This window comes from Lycium barbarum, chromosome 6 (assembly GCF_019175385.1).
Source record: "Lycium barbarum isolate Lr01 chromosome 6, ASM1917538v2, whole genome shotgun sequence".
Lineage (NCBI taxonomy): Eukaryota > Viridiplantae > Streptophyta > Magnoliopsida > Solanales > Solanaceae > Lycium > Lycium barbarum.
The window spans coordinates 87603912-87628577 of NC_083342.1; the positions used below are offsets into that span (position 1 = coordinate 87603912).

Below are 24666 nucleotides of genomic sequence, written 5' to 3' on the forward strand. Positions count from 1 at the left end.
ATTGTGTTGTTGTGTTCTTGTGGAGTAAATGAAAGAGAATGGTTCAAGTTGGCATGAAAATCCATTGTTAAGTTGTTGTAGGAAAATATGCAACTTTATTGTAGTTTATGTAATTAGGGGAATGAATTGTTAAGGTGCAAATTATGAATATTATTGATGAAATTGGAAGGTGGAAATATGTTATGAATATGTATGTTGAAGATTGGAAGTTTCGGATGAATTATGGTTTTGGTGGAAAATTTGTATATTTTGTGAATATTTCGTAAAATGACATAAAATGTTTCCGAATTGTATTGGAGCGATCTTGATTGGTAAATGAATATGAGAAGGTTGCTATTGAATTGAAAATGTGAAGTTGGGATGAAAGCTATTGCACTATGTTGGAAAGAAGACTAGTTATGCTATGTTGTGTTTTGTAATAATTGTTGATGTTGTTGGATTGTTGGGTTGTTGTTGTTGATACATTGGGCCGAGCTAAGTCTCGGGGATGCTATAGGTATAGGGGAAATGCTGCCGAAATTTCGGTAGACAAATATAGGCTTAAGTTTGAATTCTTAAAAGCTTGCAACTCATAGTTGGTAACTATGACCAATTGTAGGTTTTGGGCAAAACGGAGATTGAGTTTGGACAAGCGTAAGAAGCGCAAAAGGTATGTAAGGCTTTGCTTTTCATTCTCTTGGCATATCCTAGGTGTACTAGATTCAGATTTGAGCCTCGTAGGTTATTCTGCTCATAGGAATGCGAGTTTGAATTTTGGTACTATTCATTCACCACAATTGAATTTTAGCCCTTAAGTTTTGTTGGAAAACTGTTCAAACATCCATAACCCGTACAGACGCGATAGGCTCGCTTTGAAACCTTCATGGATGACTCCATAGAGTCCAATGTTTGTAATTTATATCCGCCACCTCGACTTGACCCGAGGTGGGCCCACAAGTTCCGAAACTTCCTTCGTTTGTCTCACTTAAGCTATTTTTGTATGATATAAAAGTAAGACTTTCGTCTATGAATCTAAGACTCCGTTTGATTCGTTTCATAAGTCATTGGAAAGCTCCTTAATGTGAATATCCTGATGTGAGCATGTAATTTGATATAAGGAGTCTGCTATGAGTAATCTGATATAAGTATCCGAAATAAATGTTCGGTTATAAATAATCCGTTATGAATATCCTGATAATACATTCGATTCTTTCATCGGGTTTTAATTTATGTGCACCTAGTTTCTTACTGATCCGCTCGTATATATGCTATGATCCCTTTCACCGAGTTCCGGGCCGGTATGTATCGTGCGTACGGTTCGCCGAGTCCCTTGTCTAGGGGTCGGGTTCCATGTATGTAATTTCGAAGTATGATGTGTCCGGCTCCGGGGTACTGTGGTATATGTCCGTCCCCGGTTGCCGTGTATATGGGGTATGATGTGTTCGGTTCTGGAGTACTGTGGTATATGTCCGTCTCCGGTTACCGTGTACGGTTCTGGGGTACTGTGGTATATGTCCGTTCCCAATTACTGTGTATATGGATTATGATGTGACTGGTCCCCGGGTTCTCGTGGTATTTGTCCGGTTCCTGGGGTACCGTGTGCCCGGTTCTCGGGTTCTCGTGGTATATGTCCGGTTCCCTAGATACCGTGTACATGTTATGAAATCTTATGGAGTATGGTGTGTTATGGCGCCAGAGACGGGAGTGGCGACCATGTTCCTGTGCCCTTTCCATGACTTTGATATGCATCATTTGTGATTGAAAAGTAAGTATTCTGATATTCTGGATAAGCTACTTACCTTCTGTATTTTTCTGATATACGATTTTGGCATACATGAATCTATTCACCGAGTCCCTCACCGAGGGCCGGGGCACGCTGTATGTATGTGCGATGCATGATTCTGACATGTGTGATTTATGTTTGGAAAGTAATAAATTTGGCATTCTGTTATTACCTCTTTCGCCAAGTCCCGAGCCGGTTATATTATTGTGCGCACTATGTGATATTGACCGCTGGACCCCTGACCGCGGTATGTGCGACATTGACCGCTGGACTCCTGACCGCGGTATGCCGGACTTGTGACACTGATAGCTGGACTCCTGACCGCGGTATCTGCGACATTGACCGCTGGACTCCTGACCGCGGTATGTCGGGTTTGGGATGTTAACCGCTGGGTACTTGGCCGCGGTATGTGTGATAGTGACCGCTGGACTTTTGGCAGCGGTAATTGTGTGTTTGATTTTCTGTGTGTATGAGAAGGAAATGTTTTTCAAAAGAAAGCAAAGCATTTTGGCATTTTGATTTCCGTATTTGTCTTCCGGAACCTCTTATGTGTGATTTGTACGTCAGATGCAACACTTTGGTATTCTGGTTATTGTGCTCACCTTCTGTACATTTTACTTCGGTTATGACTTCGTTTTCTGTAATTCATGCCTTACATGCTCAGTACATATTCCGTACTGACCCCCTCTTCTTCGGGGGCTGCGTTTCATGCCGCGCAGGTGCTCCCAGATGAGTTGAAGATATTATGGAAGATGTTCCAGCGAAGATGGCAAGCTCCATTTGCTCCCGGAGAACTGCCGAGTCAGAATATATGTGTTAAAGGTTCTGTTAATGTTAGAGACTTTGCAGACAGAGTCGTGGGTATGGTATGTCGGTTTAGTAAGCGGCTCTATCAGCCGATATGTCGTTTTGTATCATGTTATAAAGTCCGTATGATTACAGATTTGTTTGACTTGAAAGCTACAAAATATATATATGTTTCAGTAAGTTTTACTGTGTATTACATTCTATTTGATTAAAAGTCTGGAAATATTATGTATGAAATGAAAGTCTGTGGGTTCGCTCGGCTCCGGATATGGGGTCGGGTGCCCATCACACCCTATTGGGATTAGGGTGTGACATTCGCCCACTAGGGAGCGTTAGTGTGGGTGCCCGCATGATCCATGATTTGGGTCGTGACAATACAACACCAAACTGATAACAAACTATACCCGAGACTCGCTAATACATGTTTACTCATACGAAAATGCATATGATCTAGACTAAGCGTATTCGCAACATTCAACCACTTGAAGAATTTAAATCAGGCATTTTGCATATGTAGCACGTGCATAGTTTTAAAAAAAAGTGTGCTGCCAATTCATGATACATACCAAGTCCAAACATGATAGGTAAATGATATACAAAATATCTACTGAATTCAGGAGAGATTTTATGGTATTCAGGCACATTTTCCAGCTCATATTCTTTACATTAACAAAGCAAAACACTAATATTTGTAGCAAAATGTCATCACTGCCAGTGGCTTATAATACTAAAGCTATAGCAAAATATCATCGCATTTCAGTTCATATTTTAGTTGTTTCCAGAAAGAATAATTTCAACACTCATTAAAGCCTAGATAGCACCTAATCCCCACAAACCCGACTGAAATTATGCCATTTGAAAGGGGTTGATCATGTTTAGAGGAATGCTTGCATGCAGGGAATCGTATAAGGGAGAACAGCTGCGTTCAAAAATAGAATGGTCTTTTATGTCTCCAAATCTCCAACTCGAGTTAAAGAAGGTTTCAACAGATTCAGATTTTAACAACACCGCACTCAAACCATTTAAGCCACTGTCCTGCTCAAACTAACTAGGGACTACATTATCGTACCCCATTTTAACCGGGTTATATTAGAGTACAACATATTGGTGATTCCTATTTATTTTGTTTTAAGGAGTCGCCACCTAATTAATTTAACGGTGAATTAGGACACCTAGATGTTAACTAAGGTAAAGTTAAAACTAAACCTCTGTTAATAGTCTGCTTAACCAATGTGATTCTAGGTAAGGGCTCTATGTTATCCTAAAGGGAAGGTGTTAGGCATCCTTTAGAATCCGTTAACTACGGTTATCCGGCCAAACTTAGGTTAATTAATTAAGACTAAACGTAATGTTTAAATTTTAAAAATGATTTACAAATATTGCCAAAGTTTTAAAGGAAAATAATGTTAGTTATAATAAGATTTATAGAAAATAGAAGATCTTTAAGATCTATTTTAGAATAAGACTTATAAAGGTTGTTAAGGTTTTGAAGGAAGAGTATAACAATGCTATTTAAATAAGACTTGTAGAAAATATGATAATTTGGCTATAAATAATAACTTTGAGAAGAGATTTAACAATTTTGAACTTTGAATAAATTATGTTATATGAATGTAGCAATATAGAAAAATCTAGATTTATAAATAGAATTCAAAAGGAAGTGAGTTTTCTTTCTCCTTTTTATTATTTCTTATTGATTATGCTTAGCTAAAAATATGCATGATTGATTCAAACTTGAAGAGTTACCTATAAAATATACTTGAGTTTATACTTGCATATTAGTGACGTTTTGAAACGTTTATGATAAAAATATGATTCCCTTTACTTAAAATATATAGTCATGCTCTTTTGAAAATCAATTATTCTAATGAAGCCAAATACTATTAAGTATTATAAATAATTTTAACGTAAAAAATGAAAAGAGAATGAAACTTATGGCATTAATTATCAGTTTAACTAACCATTACTAAACTAAACCCCACTAGTTTGCTAAGGTTCATCTAACTTAAGAAAATAAAGCAAGATAAAGGGTTAGTTGCATAATACAAGTTAAATGCACAAAATAAAATAAAAGGGGTAAATAAATATCGAATGGGCCAGCCCATTTTCTAGGGACTGCTGCGGATCTGATCGCTATTGGGCTTCGGCCCAGTAACACTCTTATGTACTGCTGCTGTTGTCATGCATATTGGGCCTTGGCCCAGAATTTGTGTTTTCCATTTTTTGCGGTGAAAAGAGGGCTGGACGGAGAACGGAGTCATGTTGGGCTTTTAGCCCAACATCAAATGCGGAGGAAAACGAGTCCTCGGACTCGTATGCGATAGTCATGCATAACAATGAAAGAAAAGGATTAATATGTGATCAACAAATAAAGTTAAAATGTATAATGCAAATTAAAGAACAGACCAATGGATTGCACATATACTATGTATATTTAATGTATACCTCATGTATTACACATTCATAGGGATATATAGAAGGTCAATATTGGAAAGTTTTCGCCCCTATTAATGTATGTTTTATGAGCATGCTTCAAATATACATTTATATACATACTACAAACTGAAATATACTTGCAAGATATGCAGGATTCTAACAAAGATATGTACTGGTACCAGAATGCATACATGACTTAACTAACACATATTTCACCCATTCATTCGAAATGATTTCAACAATATTTCGGATATACAACAAATATCACACTGCCCGTGTTCTAAGACGCTGGTACAACACATAAAAAGGAAAAATACAAACTGAGTTGCAATCCTCTTATACTTCTCAAATTTTATCCTGGGCATGGTTTAACCCTAGTTCATGACAGTGAAGCAAATGTCAAGTTGAATTTTAAACTACAGGAGGAGGCATACATACATTACAGAAGGAGTATAGAATTCTAAAAGCCAAACTAGTCCAATAAAAAAAAAACAGCGTAGCAAGAGGAGCATACTGGGCAGAGAAACCCATCAAGTTGGACATATATCCTTTGTGCTCAAATAAATAGTCAAAAACTTCGAACATCTTAAAACATGTGATCTTTTAAAGGTAACAGAGTCTTAATAAGGCATATATTCTTTATAATATCTTGGTTAGAAAAATAACTCCATCCTGGAAATCCAAACAAGTCGAATCCAAGGTCATGTCCTATACATTAAACTGTGCTACAGTCCTCCTAACTTACACAGAGACCTTAAATGCCCATTTCAGATCACATTAGGCATTAAGATTTAAACAAAGTTGGACACAAAACACAACCAAACAGTTATCTTTAAATTTATCTCACAAGGGCAACTAAACATGTAATCATGTATTGATCAAATATAAGGCATAGCTAGTATGAATTAGACAAGGTTATTTATTCTAATTAGTCATGATAGGAAACTGAGCAGGCATGACTTCCTAAGGATAGCAAATACCAACATTTTTAGGCTAAGTGTTTCTGAACTTTTAACAGACCAACAATATATGCAGAAATAGGTAAGAACAGGACAGGTTCAGCAAAGAGCGAGTTTCTTGATACGCAATTAACATTTCAGCATTAATCAGTCATTAATGCACCTTAAAATCACACACAGGATTCACTTGAGATGTTATATATATGCAGAATAATAGACTTTACAGATTTGAATCATCTTAAAACCAAAGCAAGACGAAACAGGTGCCTGAGACTAAGTCTCTTTTCACATATGCTCTTATAAGAAATTCTTTACATATTTCAACCAACTTGTAACTTATCAATAAATTATGGACTAATCATAGTGTCGAACAGGAAAACATGCATTGTCTAATGTATATTTAATCGTATTGATCAAGTCCAACTCCTTTAATCCAGATTTGACACAAACAGTTAATAGAATGACTAATCATAACAAATTTTAACCATATTAGCATGATTAGCGGACTTCTAGGTCACAACTGATCGCAAAACTCATTGGGTGTCATAGTAGTGAAACAACAAATCCAGGTTTCAGAGAATAAGCAAGGATTAACATCATTCTTCTAAGTAATACGTAGAAGCAAACATAATAGGCATGCTAATAATCCTTATCAGACTTTAATCAGATCAGATTCGGGCTAATTAATCATAGAAAAAGAGCTAAAGCGCACAAACACGATTAATAGGTTACCTAATTTAAACTAACATATGATTAACTCAGTGATATACAAGCAAACAAAAGACCCACTTAAAGCACAAGGTTAATCTAAACTTGCATATGAATCTAAAACTGTCACGAAAACTAAACTAAACAGGACTAAACACGCTTAACGCAACTAGAATGACTATAACAGAACTGAAATAAAACTAAGCAAACAAAATTAGGTAGACAGTTTCAAACGTTCAAACAAATACCAAAAACAATAATTTCAAGAAAGGAGATTACCTTCTTCGGGTGCAGCGAAGTGGGTGCGAAGCCTTCGATATACACTAGAACACTACAGACTCCGGTCTCGAATTTACTCGGACTCGAATCAGTTGCCGGAACCAAAAGGGAACCAGTATAATTTTCTATTTTCGAATGAATATCAAAACAAGATTAAAACTGATGAAGACTTAGTAATTTCCACGGAAATTTGAAGCGATCAAAAGAACTTAAAATTTTTAGAGGATTTCTGCGGCTAAACAACTTGTTCTTGGGGAATTTTATGAATCGAAAAATCCTCCAGGTTCTTGGGGAATTTTAAGGGGTTTTCTCAAAACTTGTTTGAAAAGATTTCGGGTTTTTCGATCTGATTTCAGTGTCTTTCGATGATCTTCTTTTTTGCAAGGGAATTCTTTTTTTGGGTTCAAAAACATCCCTTTTTCAGACGATTCCACCCCATTTTATAGGGTTTTGGGTCGAAGGAAATGATGAAGGGAACAGAGGGAGAAGAGGAGCGGGGACAGAGGGAAGTGGAGGCGGCAAAGGCGTGGGGGACAAGAGAAGGTGGAGGCGACAGTGGCGTGGGGGGACAGGAGAAGATGGGGCGGCAGAGGCATGGGCGTGGGAGAGAAGAGAGGGAGAGAAGGAGAGAGAAGGGAGGAGGAAAGAGAAAGGTAGGGGAGGCAACGGCTGAAGGAGATGAGGGAACCTTAGGGTTTCCCTTGTTAAATGAGAATTGGGCCTGGTCCAAGTGATTTAATGGACTGGGTCAGCTAAAATATGGACTGGGTCTGAAGATGTGGGCTGGTAATATAACGTGGGTTAATCGATTCGGGCTAATGAATTAAAAGAACGGGATGATTGAATTAAAATGTGGCCAGGTAAATTGAAAATGTAGGTTGATTTTATGAATTGGTCCGAAAATAGTACGAGTTGATTGGGCTACTACATTTAAATAAAGACCTATTTAAATAACTCGATACTAGAGATTGTTAAAATATTACTTAATATAAAATATGCAATTATTAGTGCTCAGATAATAAAATTATATGCCGTCGTAATAGTCGTGCAACAATATTTCGAAAGTCCACAGTAAATAAACATTATTATTTAATTATGCGAAGATAAATGCGATGCGTGTGCGTAAGCTGGTAAAAAGTGCTGAAATGACAAAAATGTGAATTATAATAGTACTGGTAACATAATAATAATAATAATAATAATAATAATAATAATAATAATAGTAGTAGTAGTAGCTAGTAACTGTAATAGATTAATGAAACGCCAGTATTGATAAGAGTAAAATATAAATATATTTTTTAATTTGCCAAAAATATTGAAAGCGTAAATAGGTATTTCGGAGGAAAGGCGGGACAAAATTTGGTGTCAACATACATCTAACACAATATAAACTAAATGACATGCCCAGATGACGAAGGAAGCAGAGAAACTGGGCTTAAAATAGCAAGATTTAGGAAACAACAATATCTTGACCATGTCATTATTTCAACTCAACTGCCCAATCTTTATGCAAAGCAGTTTCAGATTAACAAAAGATTGAATTAACGCATGATAAGCTTGACTGGATCGGCTAACTTAACACAGATTCACACACAACAGTGGTATTCGACAAGGATATTCATATTTGCAAATGGACATATTTAACAGACACAGAGATTGGATGCCAGGTTCAAATACAGAGGACTAATTCATTATACCATATTGTATAATTCATTCATATACTCCGAATTCTCAAGTTAACAAAATTCACACCTAAGCTTGAAACAGGTTTATTTCTTATGTCCTTTAATCCATTTTACTCAAATAAGCAGCAAGATAAAGGCAGGCTGATTACGCTATCATGCCTAACCAAACTGAATCCAATCATGCCTAGACCTTACTACGTAATAATCAACTAACCACTCTTACCATGGTAGTATATTAACACAGGACACGCGTTTAAACTGGACAAGTCATACTCATATAATGCCCAAAGACATGCTTAAAACAGACCAGGCTAACAACCAGTCATGCTAAACAAACTAAATGCCTTGAATCTACTGAACAACAAAAAATGCAACCGAACTAAAGCATATTAAACTGAACCAAAACAAGAAGGTAACTACCAGAAAAGAGACTGAACAAACAGGGGACTAATTACCACAACTTGTGCCTAGTAAACTTTAACAAAACAAGAAACCAACCAACATAATCTAAACATGATAAGCTAATCAAAACAACGGAAAAAAAAACAACCAATTTCCATAAATTAAACACATAAAATGCGAAATAAAAGGGAAAGGGGAATTACCTTCTTCGGGTGCAGCGAAGTGAGGCTTCGAGTCTCCAGTTTACCTCGAAACACCACCAAATCCGAACTTGTGCGTGCTCGAATTCGAAGCAATACCAGGCAAACGAAAACAAAAGATGGTGAGTAGATTTTTTGACTCGATATCAGAAACTGTTACAACTCAATTTTTAGGGATTTGATGGCGGCTTAAAAAAAGAACTCCCCTTAACTGACTGAAAACGCGATTATTTATAGGAAAAAACATCTAGGGTTCTACTGATACTCAAAATTTGGGCGGGATTTTAAGGTTCAAACGTTTGGATTTTCGTATGTATTCTAACCTATTCGATCAGAAAAAGAAGGGAAATGGACAAAATTCATTAAGATCTGTACTCGAAAGTGAAAGGGGAACTGATAAGCACAGATTTGAACTTACAAGCGGACAAGAGCTCATTAAAGCTTCAAATCGGAACAAAAACAAGAAAGGGGATGAACGCCTCTTCAACGTTGAACTTATGACAGAGCATTAATTATCCTTTCCTTAAATCGACCATGCATGGTCTGTAGGAGTGAAAGGAGTCTGTGGTTTTGCTCTGTTCGTCGATGAAGAGAGAGGAAGAGAAGAGAGAGGGGAAAGAAGGAAGGGGGGGGGGGGGTGTGCGGCGTGAAGATGAAAAGAAACCTAATGGTTTCATTTGTTGAACCGAGTCAGGTCGGATCGGGGGTAGTGGGCCGGTGAATTTAAAAAGTGGGCTGGGTCGGATGAAAATAATGGGTTAATCGATTTGGGCTAGTGAATTAAAAGAATGGGCTGATTGTAAATGGACCGAATTAATATGGGCTGATTTTATGAATTGGTCCGAAAATAGTATGAGTTGATTGGGCTCGGATTTGGGTTGATAAATTAAAAATATGGGCTGCATGCAAGAAATAAATTGGGCTTCTAAATTTAAATACAAGACCTATTCGAATTAACTATATACTAACATCTGCTAAAATATTATAAAATATGTATTTATCAGTGCCCGGACAAAATAAAATTATACGACGTCGTAATAGTCGTGCAATAACATTTTTTAAAGTTCAATAGTAAATAAACGCTATTATTTAATTATGCGAAAATAAATGCGATGCATGTGCATAGGATGGTAAAAAATGCTGAGACGATTATAATGCGGATTATAATAATACCGGTAATAAAATAATAATAATAATAATAATGATAATAATAATAGTAATAATAATGACAATAATAATAATAATAATAATAATAATAATAATAATAATAATAATAATAAGGATAATAGTGATAGTGGTAATAAAAATAATGACAGCTAGTGACTGCAATAGAACAATGAAACGCCGGTATTAATAAAAGCTAAAATATAAATAGTTATTCCTTAAGTCGCCGAAAAATATTAGAAGCGTAAATAGATATTTTGGGGAAGGCGGGACAAAATTAGGCGTCAACAGATAGACCGTAACTAAAATCGCATCAACCATTACGGATATTTAATTTAATGGAACGAATGTTATAAGCCGATAAATGGTTGTATATATGCTCTTGAAAATGTACTGATGACACTTCTTCAATAAGATAAGTTTATGCTATGGAAAAATAGGATATGCATGAACTCATGGATCCCAAAGCACAAGGAAAAATAATACTTCTGTAAAACTTGTGAAGCTTACCCAAAGGCAAGTGACAGATATACAACTACCAGAAGTTAAACAAAGAATATACAAAAGTTAAACAAAGAATATGCTTTAATACGTTTTCTTTTTAAACAATCTTGTTTATGGTAAAACAAAAGCCAAGATTGAATCACAACCAACTAGAAACGTTGGTAAGATTCTCTCCTGGCCACAGCCACAGTATCCGAAATAACAAAGTAAACAAATAAAAGGGAGAACCGAGTAAGGGCTAACAGGAATACATGATGCAGCTTTACTTTCTTCATCTTGTGTTCCAAAATTTTATTACAATTACTTACCCAATATGGCAGAGTCTCTTGCTGATAACGTGTTATAAAATAATATTAAGAGTACACGACACAAGAGATATAGCCAAAGAAGTTGGGGGAGAGAGAGATTTTTATTCCCTCTTCAATTCATCAAATGGACCTCCTATTTATAGGAAGGAAATGGTGGCCAAAAACATGATAATAGCTTGAAGGCCATGTAATGAACTTGGTGGCCAAGTAATTTCATTGGTGATCAAGTATTCATGGTTTTCAAGTATATTAAATGGATATCCATCATTGATATTTACAACACCTTGGTTATTGTTATGAAGGGTAAAAAGTCTTGATTTTTGGGCACTGCGGTTCCATGTTAGGTCATGGTGGGTTTCACATGGATGCCCGTAGAAACAACTCGTGCGCAATTCGCAGGAATGCCTTTATTTTGGGATGGTCTTCAATTTTTGCCCCTCAAATTGGTGGTCTTTAATTTTGCCCTTCACCTAATATCATGAGGTATGGGGTTCGAACCCCGTCTCATTAAAAAAAAGAAATTCGCAAGACAGAGTTTTATACTAAACTTAGGCCTATTCGGGCCAAAGTTAGGCCCACAGGTAGAATTTTGCCTGCTTCAGGCAGTGTTTGGGAGTTTTGCTTTTGAAATTCTGCCTTAAGGTAGAGTTTCCTTATGAATCCAAAGTTTTACCTGGCGAAATATTTTTAAATTTTGACTGAGCGGGGGTTCGAACCTGGAACCTAGGAGTTTAGGTGAAGAACAAAAATTAAAGACCAACAGTTTGAGGGGCAAAAATTAAAGACCATTGCATTTGAAGGGAATTCCGCACAAAAAAAAAAAAAAAATGATAACCCACAACAACCCAATGAATACATGGCAATAATTTTTTTAAGGGTTATAGCGGTACATGAATTGAGTTAAATTTCTTTAATCAACTAATTCCTTTGAGTTGGTGTTGAAGGCCAAGTTCTTTAACCTTCTAATATCCTCTTTTTGCTTCTCAAAGGTAAACCAAAATCCTGGAACCAAGCCCTCATGCAATTCTATTGTGACTCCACCCTAAAGGCGTTCCTCGCCTTTTTTACCCTTTTGATATAAAGTAATACTTCCGGCTATCAAATGCTAGCAATGGATTTTCTTAAAACTTTCTCCAGCATATCAAACACACAAATTAACATTCTTAATTATAACTTATTCAGTTTTTTGCAGTTGCCTTCACTGGTTAAAATGAGTAAGTTGATATTCAGAAACAAAATGAGTGTAGCTTCTTTACAGTAAAGCTGTACCCTGAAGATATTGATAAGTCTACTTGCATGAGTATCAAGTCAAAATTTTACTTGCTTAGACTCCCCCAGCTGATTCAATTCTTGGAATCATGTAGAAGAAAGAAAATTCCATAGCGCTCTATTTTATTTCATAACAGAGAAATCTATTAATGTATAATGTTGAAGTTCGGTGAAGAACGAGCCCTTTTATTTTTTCCCCTTAAATGTTAAGCTTGATTCTTCGTCCAGCATGATTCCAACTTGTGTTTTTCACCAATCGCACATTCCACACTATACTACATTGTCTCTTGAAGACTATCAAGAGTACTCTCTCACTCTATAGTGTCAAGTGTGAGGTAAGGTTTTATATGTCGAAGTGCGGCTACTAGCATAGTGCCAATTGTATGTGTGGAATTATTCTCTCCATCAAGAACTAAATTTCGCTTTTTCAATTCTTTTAAGTGTGTCAGCTTGCTAAGGTTGGGCACCCAAGATCAACAGGATCCTTACAATCAGCCCAGATAAGAAGAAATGAGAATTGCTTTTAACTTGAGAAAATGGCCAAATGCATCCTTAACATACTATCGGATTACCAACTACACACCTTTACTGTACGTGAATCCTATTACCCCTGAAATGTTTAAAACTGAAATTATTACCTCCCTAAATGCTTACTGGCAAAGCGAATGCACTTAGCACCAAAAATAGATATTAATTTTTTTTCTTTTCATAAGTATATGTAAGTATTATTAATTTGTTTTTTCTTTTCTCTCCCTCTTACTACCGGCGCTAGAGCTGACCACCGACTTGCCGGCCGGTGACCACAACCCTTCAGTAGATTTTGCATTTGTGAAAACCATCCTCGGGTATCTGTGACCAACTGTAACCCGTCAATTCAGCCATTTTCTCATCAAACACAATAAAACCACTTACAAAGATCTCATTTTTCAAGACTGACTAAGCAAAAACAAAATTGTGTTATTGAATAATCAATCACTAGCAGGGGATGTCGGAGAAACTTTGTAGCAACGCCATCAGATTTTTCCAGTAACTTTTTTGCCTAGACTTGTATTTGTAGCAACTCCATCAGATTTTTCCAGTAACTTTTTTGCCCAGACTTGTATTTGTAGCAACGCCATCAGATTACCACTCTCTTTTTTCCTTCTCCCTCTCCCTCTGTTACTATCGTACGAGTAGTGTCGCCACCGGGATTTTTTTACTCTCTCCCCCTCCCTAGAACACCCACTGTTTCCACCATTAACACCACCCCTTAGAACCTCCATAGCACCACTACTTTTAATCATCGGGAAAAGAGAAGCTCTAAAATAAACCTATATCTTTCTCTAGAGAATGTTAGAAACAACGGCCGTTTCCTCTCTTTGCTTATGTGGGTTAGCCACCAAACTATGCTGGATAATCACCAACTGCAAATGTTGACGGAGAAAGCTTGACTCCCTAATGTTGATGCTCAGTTCAAGCCAATTAAAAAAAAAAAAATAGAATAATAAATCAAAAAATAAAAAATAATTTTTTTTATTGTAAATTTACATGTGTCAAGTGCATGTGCTTCACCAGAGAACATATACGTGGGTATGGACTTTTAGGGAGATAATAGTTTCAGTTTTAAATAGCTCAAGGGTAACAGGATCCCATATAATAAAGGTGTGTAGTTGATAATCCGGTCATACGTTGAGGTGCATTTGGCCATTTTCTCTTTTAACTTCCAATAAGTAATTTCCTATATTTTAGGACCTTCTTCCCTAAGGATCATGGGCCAATAACTTCATATACATAAGACATTACATGATTTTTCAAAAAACGGGTACTTAGACAACATTGTATCAGGTGAAAAGAAAGAGGTGGTAGTTTTTATTAGGGCTCAAACCTACATGAATATCACCATTGTCAGCGATAAATTTCAACCAATTAAACTATAAGCCCCTATGAATATCTGCACGCAATTTGCTCACTTTGAGAAGGGATCAAAATTCACATGTAGTTGACAATAGAACCTTCCCTTTACAGTCGTTGCTAAAGCAAATAGTGAAAACTTTCTTATTGATTTATGTCACGGTAAAACTAGAACGAGATAGCTATGAAATTTGTCACTAGATTGCCACAGACTGAGAGTCAACATGGCGTACTAATTTCTACTCTCTCTCTATATATATATCAAAAGGAACAAAAATTGTACAAGGGAGATTGCAGACTGAATTTTGGTATTTTTTAAAAAGTTTTACTGTGCTGCCATGTGTCCCACTTGTTTATAAATAGAGAGCACGTGTCCTGCCGTAGCTATACCTACTAGCAATGTGTCCCATTTTTACTTTGCTTCTTTAGTGAAATGTGTTTGAATGATCCCTTAGCCCTGACCTACTGCGTCTGTTCTTTTTCTAATTTTGTTCTGATTTCCGCAAGTTCTTTTTGAAGCTCAGATGGACTCGGTAGTTTATTCATTGGTGATTAAATTTTCAGAGTTCAACTCCAAATAGTTGTTTGAGGTATATTCTTTTGCTGATTGTTCAAATTTAGTGAAGTTTTAATTTCTTATAGATGTAAATGTTATTTCTTCCGCTTGCTTTTCGAATTTATTATCACCTATTTGCTTCATTATCTGAGTGAGTCGCCATTTTCGGTCTTCCTTCCTTTTCCTTGACGCTAAAAAGGACAAAAGTATTTGTCTTGATAACAAAAAGAAAGAAAGAAGAGACCAGAGGGAGAGCATAGAGAGAGCGGACAATATTACCATAGACAGAAAATGCAACTTAATGACTCTCAGTACTTATAGCATTGCACACTCGAGGTGTTTGATGATATGCCTGGTACTACTAACAATAGATTGTTATTTTGTTTTAGCGGATTTTTCAGAACATTCTGATGTATTGTGCAACCATTCGAAAGGCACATCGTCATGATAAAAAAAAATATCTCAAAAGGTACATTCTTTATTTCTACTAGATAGCTCTGGTAAAGAACTTGCAATGCTCATAATTGGCCATAATCTGACTTGAGCAGCGAAAGAGCTCTTCTGATACTCAAGTGAAGCCATTATACTTATGTTAAAAATTTATGTATGTTTCAAATGTATATTTCTGTCACAGCATTTCCTACTATTTGTTTAATTTTGTGTTTACAAAATAAATTAGGTATGACGTAGACCTCAAAATACTAAGGAACAACAGATTGCTGATAGAGCTTGCTAAAGCCGTCCCTTGTGGGTTCTTCTCTCTCCCTGAAACATATGCATTGTAATTTTTGAGTTTCTAGCTTAACCATTTTATCATCGTATCTAAATCTCAACATACATTTCTAGAATTGGTAGACACATTCATGTTACTTTTTTAAATGAGCTATTGTATATGTACAATCAATAACCAAAAGCTTATAGCATAAAAAAAAAATGTAAATCTTAGTAAATTAGTAATATAGGCATAAACAGTACGTTGATTTTTCACACTTTTGGGGGTGTTATTTGGATCTGCTATAATAATCTTTGCTAGCTGGTTCTGAGATCCTCAGAAGATTTACGTTACATGCATCCATTTTGGCTCTTTGATAAAGAACCCTTAACTTGCAATAAAATGAAAGAGATTTATAAGCAAAACAATATTGAGCCAAAAGAGAATGGTTATGGATGATTTATATAGTTAACTCTAATTTTGTTCCGTATTGAAGTTTAGTTGGCTCTTTTCATTTTTGGGATTTATTCATATAACTTGACTCTAACCGTTATTTGGGTTTACAACCCAGGAAGCGAGCTTCATGATATGAGGGATAGAGTATGCTATATTCTTTTCAGTGACACAAAATTTAATTATGGAACTTTAATATACTGCTGTATTTTACATGATTGATCATTGGGCAGAAAATTGTAGTTGTTATATAATGGTTTAAAAGTGATCGGGTAAGAGCTTTTTAACAGGGGAGGGAGTTTCATGTTCTGTTTTTTAAAGTGCTGTTTGGTAGATAAAGAAAGTATACTAAATTATGCACCCAAATTCTAGGATAATCTCAGTAATATAAAGGAGCCTTCATTTGAAATTTAATATTTTTTGCCTTTTTAATTTTTTCAATGAGGCACTCCATAAGGATCATGTAAGCAGACCCTACAAGCTGACTGATTTCATCAGCTACAAGGCTGGGATGAGATTGAGAAAGAATTTTAGCTGTGTATTCACATTGTTCATTTGTATTAGCACTTAGACATGGTAAATAACAATAACTTTGGTTTCTCGCATTGCTTTCTCCGGCCTTAGGGTGTGAGACAATACTATTATGTTGTCATTTGAATGCATGGTCGGCTTAATAGTGATATGTGGACCGCTCATACTAATTGAGGTAAGAATGAACTTTATAATGATATGTGGGCAGCTCATATTAAGCAAGGTAAGAATAAACTTTGCAGTTCCTTGGTAAACTATAAGAAATTCTTTCCAGTTTCTTTATCAAAAATAACTTTTTCCGTTTACTTTAATTTTGATATCAGTGATCATGATATCTTATTAGCTGTTATTTCAATGTTTATAGTATATAATAAAAGGAATGACCGCTACTTTGGTTGTCAATGAGTTTGATTGACCGATAACTTCCCAAAAGAAAAAAGTGAAAGGTACACGAATGTATTAGTTTATGGGTTAGGCATGTCCCTATAAATTTAAGTTCTAAAAAAATGAGTGTCTAGGTAAATGCTTCATCACAGTGCAAAGCACATGAAGAACTGCTGCCTCAACTTTGACTTATTAGGGAGTTTGAAATTAGTCATTGAATTTATCTGCGTAGATGTTTAGAACTTCATAATGAATATGACTCTCGGTCATTCTTCTAGCCTCTATTGTGTTTGATAAGTTTGGTGAGTTTTCTCTTCTTTATTTCTTTCTTTCTTTTTCCTTGAAAGTTTTGTCCATCTTTTTGTTTGATTTTGGATTTTTTATTGTTTTGAATACTTTGTTGCTACATTTGTACATGCATTTCTGGAATTATATCTGATTTTGATATGCAAAATTGGAAAGAAATACCTAAATTCATGTCAGTGTTTTAAAAGGCAGTTTTGAGACTCGTCTCGGGGCTCGCCCCGGGGCGGGGCACTAGTAAAACGCCCCAGGGCTCACGTGCGAGGCTTAGTTCTTATGAGGCTTACGCCCTAAGCGCCCGATTGTACGCCCTAAACATGCCTAACGCCCAACGCTGGGGGATTGCCTAACAATTCTTACACAATTATATGTTAAATTCCTTAATTAAAATCATTGACCTTCATAATTCTTTAACAAATGATTGATACTTAATAGTTTTTCATTTACCGAAATAAGAAGGTTGGGTATAACTCAAATAACAAGTCGTAGTATTGCATATTTACTATTTGAGAACATCGAAAGGGTGAATATTACTTAATATTTCTTTTAAAAATACATAACCAAATTGTGAGTTTTCACTTGTCATTAGTCTTTTGTCCTATGTATCAAAATTATCATATTTTATCATTTCTCTATTTGAAAGTAATTTTATTTTTATTCATAAAGGAGTTACGTTTCAATTATAATATTGATAAAGTTGTTTATAGGAAGATAAAATGAATAGTATGATAGTAATATTGTTTTAAGAAATTATGATTTTTTCATTGTTTGAAAGTTAAAATGTTGGAGTTGATTTGCATTTCATAACAACCTTTATTTCATTGTATGCTTTATACTTGTAAGGTTATATTATATATAATTACAAGTTGTAAGTGGTGTATGATGGATTGTTTTTGATTAACAACCTTTACAATTTTCTTGTATTTTTATGTAATTTTACCTATTTAAAAATATTTATTGTAATTAAATTATTTTATGAAATATAAAAAATTAAATACTCATGGGGCTTACGCTCCCGCCTTTTAAAACACTGATTCATGTTCTTATTTGTTTCTGATTTTGAGAATCTTAAGATAGGGAGGGACATTGTAGATATCATATGTCCTTTCTTTCTTCTATCAGTTTGCTTTAAGGGATATTACAATTGCTTTCCGAAAGCAGACTTCGCTTTTGATTTTGGGTCATTGAAGGACATTCGAGGCTAAACAGTAAGTTCCGTCGTCTAGCTTTTGTTCTTCATGTGTTGTACATATTGTTATAGTTCAGTTCGGGTGTTGTTCAAGCCTTTTATTAGTTTGCTATAGTTCAGTCGGGGTGCTGTTTGTTGACACCTAATTTTTGACCTCCCGTAATTTATTTTAAGTACTCGGAGCCCATGGATAGTAAATAAAATCAGCTGCATACCCTAAAGGGTCTAGGTAAATTTTTATGAAATTATTTGGGATAATATCTCATCTTTTTAAATTGATCAAGAAGTCTCCAGGGTAATTTTAGTTTTGTAGAAATTAATTATATTCGAAGAATTTTCTTTTATTATTGAAATTAATCAAAGGGGCAAGAAAACCCTTTTTGATAATCATTTGTCTCATTAATTAAATCAAGGAAAAATTAAATTAATAGATGATTTTATTCCATATTACTGTCCAAGGTATTTTGAGTAATTGAAAGAGTTGACCATTTTTACCTTTTAAATCCTGATTCTGTGTGAATGCGTAGTTGATTAATTTTTCTTTTATTTGGTCAATTAATTCAAAGCAGTATCTGCAAAATGTTTTTTATTTTTTTTATTTATGAGTCATGTTTTAAATTATTTTAAGTCCTGATGGACTAATAATTAGTTTTTCGTTATTTATTTATTTATTTACTAGTTTATTTTTTCCCCCGACCTTTTATGCACATATATGTATATACACCATGGATATACCAATATACACGGTGCATATACAATATATGTGTATATATAATAGCAGGCCTGGCGTTTTAAAAAATAAAGGACCAGGACCCGGTCCGTTAAAGGATTAAAAGAAGGGGGAGTATTATACTCCTCCCATCCGTTCACAAAAAGACCCTAGGGTTCTGCTTGCAAACGAAAGAGAGGAGAGGTGGCTAAGGTGAAACCCTAGCGCCGCCTCCGGTTCGCACCACCTACCCCGCCGGTTCTCGGTCCTGTCCTATCGTATTTGGCTAGTGGCGTGAAGAGAGAAGGCGAAGCCATTAATGCTTCGTCCTTCTCTCCACAAAATCGGGCCAAATGAACCCTTAAAGGTACAATCCCTTCATTTTATATTTTTTCCGTCATCATTGTTAGTATAGAAGCTTGTAAGCCGTCGATTTCGTTGTTACACCTTGAATCTGGATCGTGCGTTTGGGTTTGTGGGTAGGACTTGCATAAATTTGCAATTCCCACATTGGTGGTAGCAGATCTTAAAGCCATTCTGGGGTTTCTATAAATAGAAACCCCCATTCATTTGAGGTTAAAGGGTTGGAAACCACATATAGACTGAAAATTTGCCATTTTTAGTCTTAAGAATTCCAAAGTCAAAAAATTTCGTTTTAAACTTAAGTTTCTTTAAGTTTCCAGTTCTAAAATTCATTTTTTTTTTATTGTTGTTGGCGTCTGTGGTGGCCTGAGTTGGGAGTTGGAGCATAAAGGCTTCCTAATCCATCGCTTGTGCCACGGTTGCACTCACAAAAGGTAAATACCTTTTAGTTTAATGCGTTTGCTTATTTTATGTCATGTTTAGTTCATAAGATTCTAGTTAGGGTAGTGATGTGCCGTGAATTTTGGCACATTTTATGCCTTTGTAACTAGAAGTGTTGCTTGTTTTTAAGTGTTTTTACATTGTTTCTTATGATATTTTTGTGTTTTATAGGGTTGATTAACTAAGGATAGGAAATGAGATGAAATGCTGAAAAACGGACAAATTGGAGCTAAATGACGGTCCGTAACTCATGTTACGGACCGTAACGTGATCCGTAACTCATGTTACGGTTCGTACCATTGAACCGTAACAGGGCCTAAATTTCCAGAAAGTTTTCATTGAAACCATCAGTGTTACGGTGTGGTGTTACGGTCTGTAACATATCACCGTAACATCAGCTAAATTTTCAGAAAGTTTTCAATGAAACCATCAGTGTTACGGTGTAGTGTTACGGTCCGTAACATATCACCGTAACATCAGCCAAATTTCCAGAGAGTTGCCAAGTAAAGTCACAAGTTACGCCTCAGAAGGACGGACCGTAACACAGGTTACGGTCCGTCGCATGGTGGCCGTAACATAAAAGCTGACAAATGACGAACTGAAGGACGGACCGTAACACAGGTTACGGTCCGTAACAATGCGGCGTAAGGGCATTTTTGTGCAGAAACTTGGCGCGATTTTTGGCTCTATAAATACTTAATGTAGGGTTTTAATTTAGTATTCAGATTTTCTTTTGGAGGCAAAAACCCTAGGTCTTTAATCTTAGAAGTGGTTGGAGCATTTAAGGCAACAACTTCACTCTCATTCCATCTTGTATTTTTGCATTGTAAGTTCATTATGTTTACTTGTAAGCTTTCTTTGTTATCCAAAATCATGAGTAGCTAATTTTAAAGCTAAGGTTGTGGAACCCATAATGGATATTATGTGAATGAGTTTCTGTTATTGATATATGCATAATGGTTGTTTGTATTCATTCAGTTTTTATAATTTAGCGTTGGGTGATGATTGCAAGCATTATCCTAAGCTATTATATTAACTGTTCTTGGGAAAGAAAGTTAGTATTGGTAAGATTGAATGACAATTACTCGAGGCGTTAACCCTCGTTTAATAGACTAACTTAGGGATGAGAATAAGTCTAAATTGACATTTTTGGTCATTCTTCGATTGCAACTCTTTTACATTCGGAAGAATCATAAAGAGGAAATACGATTTAACTGTTGGAAAACATTAAGAAGTTCTTAAGAGACCAAGTGCATATTCATAGAACAACTATTAGAAGTATATCACATTAAACCTGAAGCATAATATCTAATCAAATTGGGGAACACAACCTTAGTCTCTATTTCGCATTAAATACAATTTCAGTCAAAATACTTAATTACATTATTCAACAACTATTTCAAACTATCAGGAATAGGATTAAAGCCTTTAAAGAATAGTATGGCATACGATTAGTACTCTTTTCTCTCCATATTCCCTGTGGGATTCGACCCCAACCTTGTTGGGTTACTATATTTGACAACGTCCGCTTTACGCCATTAATAGGTGTAATTTGAGCGTATCAGGTAGTGCTTTAGTTTATTGTTTTTCTTATTTATGTTGTGTTTAACTTAGTAGTTTAGTTAATGAAGATTCTGTTGTAACGACCAAACTCTTTCCGGTAATTTCGCCCTTTTCCCGAGCATTGATTAGCTCATTTTGACCCGAGGAGACCGGTGACACACTTCCCGAGGTGTTTTGACCGAATTCGGGCACCTTTTGGGAAATATAGGCTTAAAGTGAAAGATGGTTGACCCAAAGTTGACTTTTGGGCAAACGAACCTTTTTAGGAATTTCGTCGATTCCGAGAGGTCCGGATGGTCGTTTAGAACTTGATGTGTATTTAGTTCGGTTTCCTATGCACTTGGATGCATTTTGAGACTTGGGTTGGGAATTTGGAATTAAGGCATCAGGGTTGACTCGGTGAACGAGGCCTTCGTTGGAAATTCCAAGGCTACGGGCTCATTCGTAGCGCGTTTTTATGTGTGTCTAGGTGTATGGTATATAAGCAGATCACCTCGGGAACTAGTCGGAAAATCGGATCGAATTGTGAGACTAGGAGTTTTCTGGTGTCTGGTGCCCACTTTGGCGTGCCCCAGCACCGCGGCAGCGGTACTGCTGGAGCAGTCAATGACTTTTGGCCATTACCGTTGAAGCGGTCGAGTGACCGCTAGAGCAGTATTGCTGGGGCGGTCCCAGTGCCGCTGAAGCGGGTGACGAGCAGTTTTGTAAAGTTAATGAAGTGTTAAAAATCCTTAGACTCTCATTATATCCCATTTCGATATTTGAGCTTGAAGAAACTGCTCTTAAGGATATTTGGAAGAGAATCTTGGAGGCAAATCCTACTTATTTCTTCACTCTCCCTTTAACTATAATCATGCTAGATTCACCCTTTTACCCTTAATAAACCCATGGTGATGGGAGTTAAAAGAGGGTTTTGGAAGAACATTGTCCCTAGGATTATTAATGATAAATTGGTGATGTTTATGCTAGATATTGACTAATCTAAGCTTATTAATCATATATCTTCCACTTTTAGCATTGAATTTTGGAATTGAAGACTTAGGGTATATACCCAATTTTGGGATTTTGCTTGAAATCAGAAATTAGACTAATTCTTGAGCTAACTCAACAAGTAGTGGTTGGGGTATGATTACCTAGTACTTAATTTGATATTTTGCCCTTGTGGACTCGTATTCCCCAATTTCTAGGGTTAGAATTGACCGAATTGAAATAGTAGCAATATTAGTATCATTCTTCATGATTTCTAATATAGAATTCGATTATGCTTCGACTACTTTGGTTTTGAGGTTCAGCGGAAGGGCAAGGCAAAGGAGTGAGTTGTCGGTGTTGCGGTTCTGCAATCCAGGTAGGTTATGGCTTACCTTGGGTGAGACTTCGTATAGCGAAGCACATATTTAGATTATAATGTCGGAGACAGCATGTAAACCTTCAGGTATGAAGTCGAGTTAGATATTGCCTTAGGTTGGGTCCTGTTGTATGTTGGGACTAGCCACCCCGTTATGTGTGCTTTTATTGTTCCATTGAGATAGAATTGATATACCCATTATTGGTATTTATACTCGGATATGTTGTTGGCGTACCAACCGTTGGTACTTGTGATATTGATATATTGTTGGCATACCACTGTTGGTATTGTGATATGATACATTATTGGCGTACCCCATTGTTGGTGCTTGTGATTTTGAACTTGATTGTTGATGATTGATATACGCATTGCACACATTCTTACACATTCATGATGCATGGCTGATACACGATGATGATCTGGTATCGTTGATTGAGTAAACTGATATTTTGATAAACTCTTTTACTTGAGTGATTGTGAAAAGGTCGATGTCCGAAGATCAATTCCGAAATCGTTGATTGTATGAAATAGATATTTGATAAACTCTTTTACTTGAGTGATTGTGAGAAGGCCGATGTCCGAGGTTCAATTCCGAAATCGTTGATTGTGTGAAACTGATATTTGACAAACTCTTTTACTTGAGTGATTGTGAGATGGCCGGTGTTCGATGATCTATTCTAACATCGTTATTGCATGGCCGATTCCGATGATATCTCAGAATCGTTGTTAGTGCATGGACTTCGCGGGTCCCCCAGGGTGGTGCCGGTGAGAACCCCCCGTGGGTAAAGATCCAGGGTCCTGTCTGTCGGTTGAGCAAAGATTCGGGACGGGTGGCACTTAGACTTCGCGAGTCATGCTGGGTTGTGCTACCGAGATGTCGATATTTCCGTCCGAATTATATGTGTACACCTCATTTGCATGGCATTGTATTGCATTCATATCATTATTGTATTGCATTGCATTCATACCATTATTGTACTGCGTTGCATTATGACTTGATTGGGATGCTTGGTGATTGGATTGTGATGATTGGATTGGTTCGGATATATTCAGACTTGACATATTTGGGTTTAGATGCTTTACATAGGCGATGACGGATGCTCGGTTATGATTATATTGTCTTATGCTGGTTGGTTTATTTGCTTATCTGCTTTATTATCTGAATTGTGTTAACTATGCTTAGTCGGCCGATGATGCCTACCAGTACTATTGTTTGTACTGACTTGCACTTACTGTATTCTTTTATGAATGCAGAGTACCAGGTCGGATCCACTTCTGTGACCCTTAGCTGACAGACGCGTTCAGCTTTCTCTCAAGTTTCCAGGGTGAGCATGGCGTCCGCTGACCTTGAAGACTTTCCTATCATATGTCCTACTTTTATTTCCTACACATAGACATTTATTTAGTATTCCAGATTGTATTATTCTCCTTAGAGGCTCTTGTATTATTTAGACTAGACCCTGGGGGTGTTTATTGTCTTCCGCACTTTCTACTACTTATATATAGATATATCGTGAGACTTACGTATTTGTTCTATTCCGCTGTTTAAATTCATTCTTTCGTGTATTTATTCATTGTTGGGTTGAGGGTTCGCTTACCGAGGTGGGAAGGTAAGTGCCCGCACGGCCTAAGCAAAATGGGTCGTGACATCTGTTTAAGGTGACATTTTAGTTCGTTGTTTTTCCTTGCTTGAATTCTACTTATGTTGTGCTTAGTTGATAGAAATATGTGAGAGTTTGTCATG

The 24666-nt window shown here is 36.2% G+C and overlaps 1 long non-coding RNA gene across 2 annotated transcripts; it reads left to right on the forward strand.

Annotated features, from left to right (window-relative positions):
• Positions 1 to 14254: 14254 nt before the first annotated feature.
• Positions 14255 to 24449, forward strand: LOC132644617 (uncharacterized). Of its 2 annotated transcripts, none has more exons than XR_009583877.1 (4): positions 14255 to 14963; positions 15319 to 15398; positions 15609 to 20007; positions 20186 to 24168. It is a non-coding gene; the product is annotated as an uncharacterized LOC132644617 (long non-coding RNA). The 2 variants fall into 2 exon arrangements; XR_009583876.1 differs by lacking the exon at positions 20186 to 24168 and adding an exon at positions 24177 to 24449 and having other exon boundaries at positions 14256 to 14963.
• The last annotated feature ends 217 nt before the right edge of the window (positions 24450 to 24666 follow it).